An 8,523-nucleotide genomic window follows, 5' to 3' on the forward strand; every position below is an offset into this window, starting at 1 on the left:
TATAAACTTACTTGGAATATGTGAAATTAAAATGATATTTATTGACGATTTTGTGCAACAATACTAATTGTTAATGTAGAAATTGAGAATGAAATTTGAAAGCTAAACACTAAAGTCAACTTTGATCTCACAAAAAACCTAGAAATAAAGACATAATGAAACTCTAACATTCTACTTCACGATCTATTCTCTAACCTATACTCAATTTATAGAGGGGGATTTGGGAAACAACCTTTCCAAATCTTTCGAAAACTAACAAATTTAGTTTAAATCTGAACTTTAAATTTGAATTCAAACACTTCTAAAAATGAGGAAGAATGCATCAGAAGAAAAGCGACAGGTCCATAACTAAAAAGTGATGACTCATTGCTTGGTCACTAACCTAGACATTGCACTCCAAAAGTTGGCCAACAACTCCCAGCTTTCATGGAGAGTGTTATGAAAGAGCTAGATATACATGCTTACCTATAGGAGGTTCAATAGGCTTGAGATCATCAGATATACATACTTTATTTTAAGTTTGCGAGATTTTTTTGTGGGACTGCGTGTAGTGGATTAGAGATCAAAGACCACTTGTTTTATTTTTTTACAATGACTCCCCTGTGAAATTTTCTAATAACAATAAGAGTTTGACGAAGTCAACGTTTGTGGTATTTAAATTCTTAGTCGTAAATGTAACATATGAAAAAAAAATTTTATAATTTGGAATGAGAGCTATATATTTTTTTTCTTTTTGTTTTTCTTTTTACATGTGTAAAATATTAAAACTTCAACCACTTCTACCTAGAGGTGTTCACCGGTCCAAATCCAGACCGGACTGATTAGAATCCGCTGGACTGGAAGATCGGAATTTGAAATATTCTAAGACCGGAGATCGAACTGGTTCCATCAGGTAACCAGTCCGGTCTCAGTCTAACATAGTTTCCTTCCGGTCCCGATCCGGGTTTAAACCGGCTAGACCAAAAGTAATTTTTGATACCCAAAATAAATTTAAAATATGAAAGATTTTAAAATAATTCGGCAAATTAATTATTATAAATCAAAATATTTGTGTAAAAAATTTATTTGTGTTAGAAATAAAAAATATAAGCCCTTTAAATAAGTATATACATAATAATCGTAAATATTATTCCTCTTTAAAATTACTTTTATACATATCTGGTCTATCCCGAAATAAAGAATAAGTAAGACCCAGAGTTTGGATCGAATGCAACCAGTCCAATTCGATTTAGGTCCGATCTCAATCAATTCCGATTCGAACGGCCGGTTCGGTCTCATTTAGCATACCCCTAGTTCTAGCCCTTTGCCCGTTTCCTTGTTAATGAAGATTTATATTCCAACTCCATTGTCTTCATTCATTTCGACATAGCCCAAACAACCTCATTCCTCTCGACACGTTCTTTGAAAATGGCCATTGATTGCTGAAATCTCTTCTACAAACAGTCACTCATCTCCCGCTTACTGATATTCGAAGAATCATAGTAGCGAAAATAATTGGATTCTCCTTTTTGCGACTCTTTCAAAGGTAATTTACCAATTTTTTTTCTGCATTCTTGATTATGTTTGAATGAACAATGGCTAATTAATCTTTCTTCCTTTTCTTCCTCTGATTCTTGTTCGGAAGGAGAAAGAAACACAACGACCTATTTGCCCTAATTCGATATTCGAAATGAACCGTTCAATGGAATTCAAGGTCTTCTTCCTCACACATTCCTCTGAGATTTCGAATGCAACCATGGCTATTTAATTGTCAAATTTTCGAAGCGAAAAGAACTGTCAGTATTTGTTCGTTTGTCCTTGTTGGCGCAATATTTTCGGAGGTAATACTACTCTACCAATGTACTTCTTTCGCTTTTATTCTTATGGTTTTAAATAAAAAATTTTCTTCCTTAAATCTTGTTTTATTACCTTGTTGTCTTCTTCATGAACCTTTATTAATTATAATACTAATTAATGGTAGATTACTAGAACTATTAGATTTATGATTGTTTATACTTAGTGAGATGAATCTTATGATGGTTGAAATTGGATTAGAGGAATGTTAAGATCGGAAATTTTGTTGAGGAATATTTATAAAGATCATATGATGAACAATTTTACATTCTTGGATGAGGTACTAAATTTTTGTGGACTTCTGGATTGAGTTACTAATTTTTCTTTGCGAACCTATGGATTGTAGGTTAGAATAATCACCTTTATGTTAATTAAATGTATATTGGGCAAATAATGTAGGGTAAATTAATTGATGTTAGAGTAAGTTGGTTGGATTTGGATGACTATTAGAAATTTATAAAGATTATGAAATCGGAGTAAAGGTTGGTTATTGGTAAGTTATGTATGATTTGAATCCTTGAATGGATTAGGTGATTCTTTTGGAATTATTAATTTTGGGATAGAATAGTTGTATCTATTAATTGAAAATACAAAGAGAATTGTGGAGGTTATAAATCTTTAAAAGAATGTAAACAAGTATAGTTTGCGGTTATTATATTTGGGGGTTGAGTTAGAACATGCACACTTCTTTGATGATTAAATGCTAGAATATCGTCCTTGTTAATCTATAGTTATAGGAGTAAATGTAACAAGTTATGTGTTAATATAATAGCATCAAACACACGTTTGTGATGTTATGATTATTATTATGCTTCAGGAGACGACTTTGTCGAGGAGCTCTTCTAGTTGACTACTGAACTTGTTTTGGCTATCTCAAGCGTCGTGTTTGGTGAGTAGTAGCTGTAACACCCCTGAATTTCCAACTCTTTAAATGAAACCAAAATTGTAAAGGAAGGGAGCGGGTGTTACATAAAAAGAAAAGAAAATGAATATACATATAAATATGCGTTAAAGATTAGCTTTAAAAAGATGAGTAACATTCGGCAGCATTGCTATTCAAAATTGAGGATGTGACAAAGATAGGTAAATAAATGATACAATTAAGTTAATCTAAGGCCTCAATGCCTTCCAAGAATATGTCACGACGGAATGAATTATCGTTGCCTCCTCAAATCATCAATTCCAATACGGATGGTGGTTCCAGTGTTACCGCATCGCTTTTAAGACTACAAAAGAAACATTCTTGTGACTATACATCCAAACTATGCAGCGGAACTATGAATCATACAATAAGTCACGTGGCTCCATACAAAAAATTATACAACCCAATGACTTTACAAGCAATATAGCAGCTATAACACATCAAGCTACGTTTATAACAATTTCTACGATCGTACTCTTCTCTTTTCCCCAATACAGTGTAAAAGAAGCTCTTATACATGTTATGTCAAACTATGATCCTCCTGTTACTCAACATAACGACCATAAACAAATGACGGGTTGTTACAGTAGCAGTCCTTTAAAAGGGTCTGGCCAAACTACTGTTTCAAATGGTTTTATCAAAGTTGCTTTGAAGATCATAACTATTGAAAGTGATTCTTGATTGATTGATTATGTTGATATTGTTATATTGTCAATGGATGGGGCTTACGAGTTGGTCATTGACGGAGTAGTGGAGCGTTGTCTCTACTTCTGTGTTTTGAGGTGAATTGTCATTCAATATTGACTAGTGTCACCCGACAGTAACATAACCTTCGATTTGATTTATTGTGTTTTATTTTGTTTTGAATTGCTCCTTCACATTCAGTCTATCTGATTAGTTGTTTAATTCATTTTAGATTTTCACGAGCAGCGATAGCAGACGGGCTCTAGGGCTACAAAGGTGGTGACTTGGAGATATTAGATGTGACACTGTCATAGATATGGTTCATAGTCATGTGTATTGCAGGGCTTGTGATGTATTGTTAGATTAGTTTTGATATATTTTACACCTTATTAGCTAGTGAATTCCTTGGGATTTGGTTGGATATTGTATATATGCTTGTTTTGGTTGATTAGTATTTTGACATGGTATTAGTCTTACTTAGTTTTGTTATTAGTTTAATACTAGTGGAAAAAAATCTTATATGCTGCGGTTTTATCCCCGTTATATGTTGCGGTTTTAACCCGCAACACTAAAATTGCAGCATATTTTTTTTTGTTTTTTCTTTTTATATTAATTCGCCACTAAATATTAATAGCTATATATATAATAATTATTACATTAATGATCATTCAATATTTCCTCAATCATCACTAATCATCATCCAAATTAATGATTACTTATATATATATATATATATATATATATATATATATATATATATATATATATATATATATATATATATATATATATATATATATATATATATATATATATATATATATATATATATATATATATTGAATTGGTTGATCGGGGTATTAAATTGAGATATATTATTTTCTCGTGTCGACAGCGGATTCGTAGACAGAGATTATTAGGAACGTACGTTGTCTAGGATCGCGTAACAAGGTAATTCTCAATATCCATCTAATTAGGATTATCCCGTTAGTGTTATGTGCTAAGTGATAATTAATGTGTTTAAATGGGATGCGTGATTTGATATAACGTTATTTTGTATGATATTATGTTTTATATATTCTCAAATTAAATCTACTATTATTTTTGTCAACCTTGAATTTATAATTACTATTTCGATAGAATTTATATTATTATTTAGATAATGAAATTAGATACGGTTTAATTTGAAAGACAAATACTTATAATATTATTATTTTGATGAAAGTTATATTATTATTTTAATAATGATTGTAAATGCGATTGAATTTGGGAGGAAAATATTATGATATAAATATTGCAATTGAATATTATTGAGATATATTTATTGGGAAAATTTATGATCATAAAATAAAATGTATAATGTATGTTTGATTAATGTTTGTGTGCTCGCGACTAATTATTAAAATATATTAAATCACGTAAAGTGTAACACGAGGGAAATGAAAATCTTATATTTGTTGTGATCCATGTATAAGGGTGATGAACAGGTTGTCCTGTTTCGTTAGTATAGCTACCGACATGTATTATTATTTCTGATACTTGATATGATGTTTGGTCTTCCTTCTATTTGGTGTGATCCAAGTCGAAGGAGTGTGCACACTAGGGTTCCCTGAGATTACTTTGTTGGCCTTGAATTATTTGGGGTGACGACCTCTTTATGAAGTAGGTATAGGGGTAAAGCCTCGGCCTACTGGCGTTCTCGTTCCCTCGTATTAAAAATTGATTGTCGTTATTAATTATCAAATTAATAAATTGGTTTATGTGATATTATATATATTGTTTTCACAAATTGTTTTTTCTTAAACTTAGCTATATTATTTTTGCAAAATTATTTTCAACTCAAATTATGCTTTATTTTCTTAAACTATTTTCATACTTAATTTTTTTACGGGATGGAGTTGGAATTACTCAAATTTCTGATTTTGGGCGTTTTTTTTCTTTGTTTTTCTGGCATTCTTATGTTGCAGGTTATTGATTGCGTGGGAATTGTGGAATGAAGATCACTTAAAAACATAGATTTTATTTAAGTCGTATTTCAGTTTAAATTTTACCTTAAGTTAAATTTTATATGGTCATAGATTGCGCTTCAGTCTTTTCTTATGTTGTAACATTCCGATGAGTAGGTTTTGGTTCATGTTTTTCATTAAAGGTCTTTTCAAAAGTTCGACCTATTTTGAGGTTGTTACAAAGTGGTATCAGTAGCTTAGGTTTGTTTTGGTCAAATCTTAGGGTCGTTTAGGATTTAAAGTTGATAAAGGCTTAAATTAAAAATAGGTTAGATGGTACAAGGTAAAAATTATTTTAAATAATATAAGTAAGTTACAAATAAAAATAAATTATGAGAGTGGAAACAAATGAGTTTATTGTTTTGAAGTACTTTTAAGTACTTAGTAGTAGTGTGTTATTTCTTTTAATTATATTTTCGTTGTCTTTCATTTTTTTTTGTTAGATGCCTCGATTCCGTTGCACTGCTAGGAAAAGGGTTAGAAATTTTCGTGATGCACCGTACCACCCATCTATGAAAGCAGGAGAACCCATTTCCTCATACATCCATAATCTCCGTGTAAGCGTGGAGAACTGCCACCTAAATAAGTATCATGGCAACTCTGATTATAACACACCACCTAAGCAAGCAGATGTCCTTATTTGAACCTTAAGTGATGTAGGCCCTTATGTCGAACTTAAGAAAGAATACAACGACATAATTAAAAACGGGAGACCCAATTGGGAAAGGTATGCGGATGAAAATGAGAAATGGTTCCTTACTATAGAATAGTTAGAAAAGAGGATGATCGATGCTAAAGCGAAAAGGATTTATAATGTATCTGGGAGCTCCTATGACTACGAGGATGAGTGACGGGGAAGATGATAACACCAATGCCATACGTATACTTATTCAATCTGAAGATGAAGGAACTATGAACCTAAGGAGGACTATGTGGAAGATCCTGAGGAGGATCCCGAGGAGGATTTTGAGGAAGAACCAGTTCGAAAGTGATTTTGATGATTACTTGTTAACTAGAAAAATGGGATAGGTTGGAATTTGTCAGCTTTAGATTATTTTGCTAGTTGTCTTTATTTTTGAACAATGTTGATTTTATTTATTGTCATTGGATTATTATTTAAAAATTTATATTAATGAATATTTTCATGAGTCTTTTTATATTGTGTGTGCAAATTGTTTCCTTGTCTTTTCTTCAATCTCAATTATTGAGAATAAGTGTGTGTATGAACATGATGGAAACATTAGTAGTGAATGCTTAGTTTCTTATATAGGCAGCCTATGCAATACTCGAACGTTTACACTCGATCTCGCAGGCGTCAACAAGCAAATAACATGGCCGAAACACTTGAACAAATTAGCAGCTAGAGTGAGGGTACTTGAGCAGTTGTCACAAAACATAGGACTACTAGTGCAAAACCAAGTTAACAATATGAACAATGGACATGATGACAAGCTGTCATGGCTAAGAAGATTGCCACTTTAAAACCCCCTATATTTGTTGGGAAAGAGTACCCTATGCTATTAGAGAATTGGCTACGCGACATGGAGAAAATATTTACTGCAAATGGAACTCCTGAGACCCAAAAGGTTAACCAAGCTACGTTTTACCTACATGAGGATGCCGACACATGGTTGGTGTTGGCCTCTTAGGTTTTGATAATGACTTCACTTTTAAATAAACAAACATGTTTTAGAGATTGTTTTGTAGGTGAATATCCGATTTTGTTGAAATCGTTGATGAAGCCTATGACTTGGTTCGTGGAAGTTGTACGTGTCTTAGAATATCCAAGAAGTTAGATAAATGCTTAGGACGTTAAAGGTAGACAGACGGTCTACTGTTCCTAAAGTTGACAATCTGACAGAAATTGTAGATGGAGACAGTACACTGTTCCCACGTCGCAGGTCTGGAGAAAAACATCGGCTGGAAAATTGCGAATTAATTATTTTCTGTTTTTAAGTTGATGTAACGGTTAAGAATTAAATTAATTGCTTAATTAATTAATAAATTGGCTGGCAAAACTATTTTTAGGTTATCTAAAAATAGCCTAAGACTTATTCTCTTTTAGATGAGATCTCCTATTATTTAGGATCTTTTGTTTTAACTCCTATGCTATTTTTAGCTTGAGGAAACCGTTTTCCTCTTTGAGCAAATGACAGCCGGACGCTTATTTTTTGGCAATTCCACTATCTTTTTCTTTTGAGAACGTGGAGGATAGTAGTAGGTGTGTCTAAGGTAATTGCTAGCTGTTCCCACTATAAATAGGAGGAACTTTGCTCAAACCGTGATATCATCCAAGAGTGTCCATTAAGGGAGATCAATTAAGAAAAATATTTTCAGTTTTTAAATGCCAATTAATTTATTATATTTTTCGTAAAACATTTATTTAATTTTTATCCTCTTGAGAATTTGGCCTTGTAAGGGTATTTGTGTGTTTTGTTGTAACTAGAGTTAAGGGAAGTCTAGGGGAATAGAGAAGCTTCAATAGAAGCGTGAGAAGAAAAAGAGAAGGAGAAAGAGAAGAGAAAGAGAATTAGGCCTAGAGTAGAGAAGCTTCAAGTGAAGCAAATTATTTTATGTGATTGTAATTGATTGCCTAAACATAGTGAGAATTTTCAAATCCCGGGGGTCGTGATTTTTCGTTCTTATTAGGCCAAGAAGGTTTCCACGTAAAATCTTTGTCTTCTTTTATCTTTTTCATTTTAAGTTTAAGTTTTATGTTATTATAATTTCGCAAAATTAGAGGCAAAAAAATCTTAAACTCAATACACAACAATTCACCCCCCCTCTTGTTGCATTCGATCATCTATTTGCATTTCTACAATTGGTATCAGAGCACTGTTCCTCATTTAATCAGGAAACCCTGAGAGCAGTATCCTGTTCCATGGCAAGATGTTGAAGATGAACGAACGCATAGAAGAAGGGTACTCTACGCAAAGGCCACCCATGTTCGATGGGAAATTCTATACCTACTGAAAAAATAGGATGGAAATTTTCATAAAGGCCGAAAATTACCAAGTATGGAGAGTAATTGAAATAGGAGATTTTGAGGTGACGACCATAAATTCCAATAATGAATCA

The 8,523-nt window shown here is 32.4% G+C and overlaps 1 long non-coding RNA gene across 1 annotated transcript; it reads left to right on the forward strand.

Moving 5' to 3' along the window:
- The first annotated feature begins 1,317 nt into the window (after positions 1-1,317).
- On the forward strand, positions 1,318-4,126 carry LOC130814576 (uncharacterized). Its single transcript, XR_009042454.1, has 4 exons — positions 1,318-1,525; positions 1,625-1,820; positions 2,651-2,722; positions 3,672-4,126. It is a non-coding gene; the product is annotated as an uncharacterized LOC130814576 (long non-coding RNA).
- Positions 4,127-8,523: the final 4,397 nt, after the last annotated feature.

The sequence above is a fragment of the Amaranthus tricolor genome, chromosome 6 (genome assembly GCF_026212465.1).
Source record: "Amaranthus tricolor cultivar Red isolate AtriRed21 chromosome 6, ASM2621246v1, whole genome shotgun sequence".
In the NCBI taxonomy this organism is placed as follows: domain Eukaryota; kingdom Viridiplantae; phylum Streptophyta; class Magnoliopsida; order Caryophyllales; family Amaranthaceae; genus Amaranthus; species Amaranthus tricolor.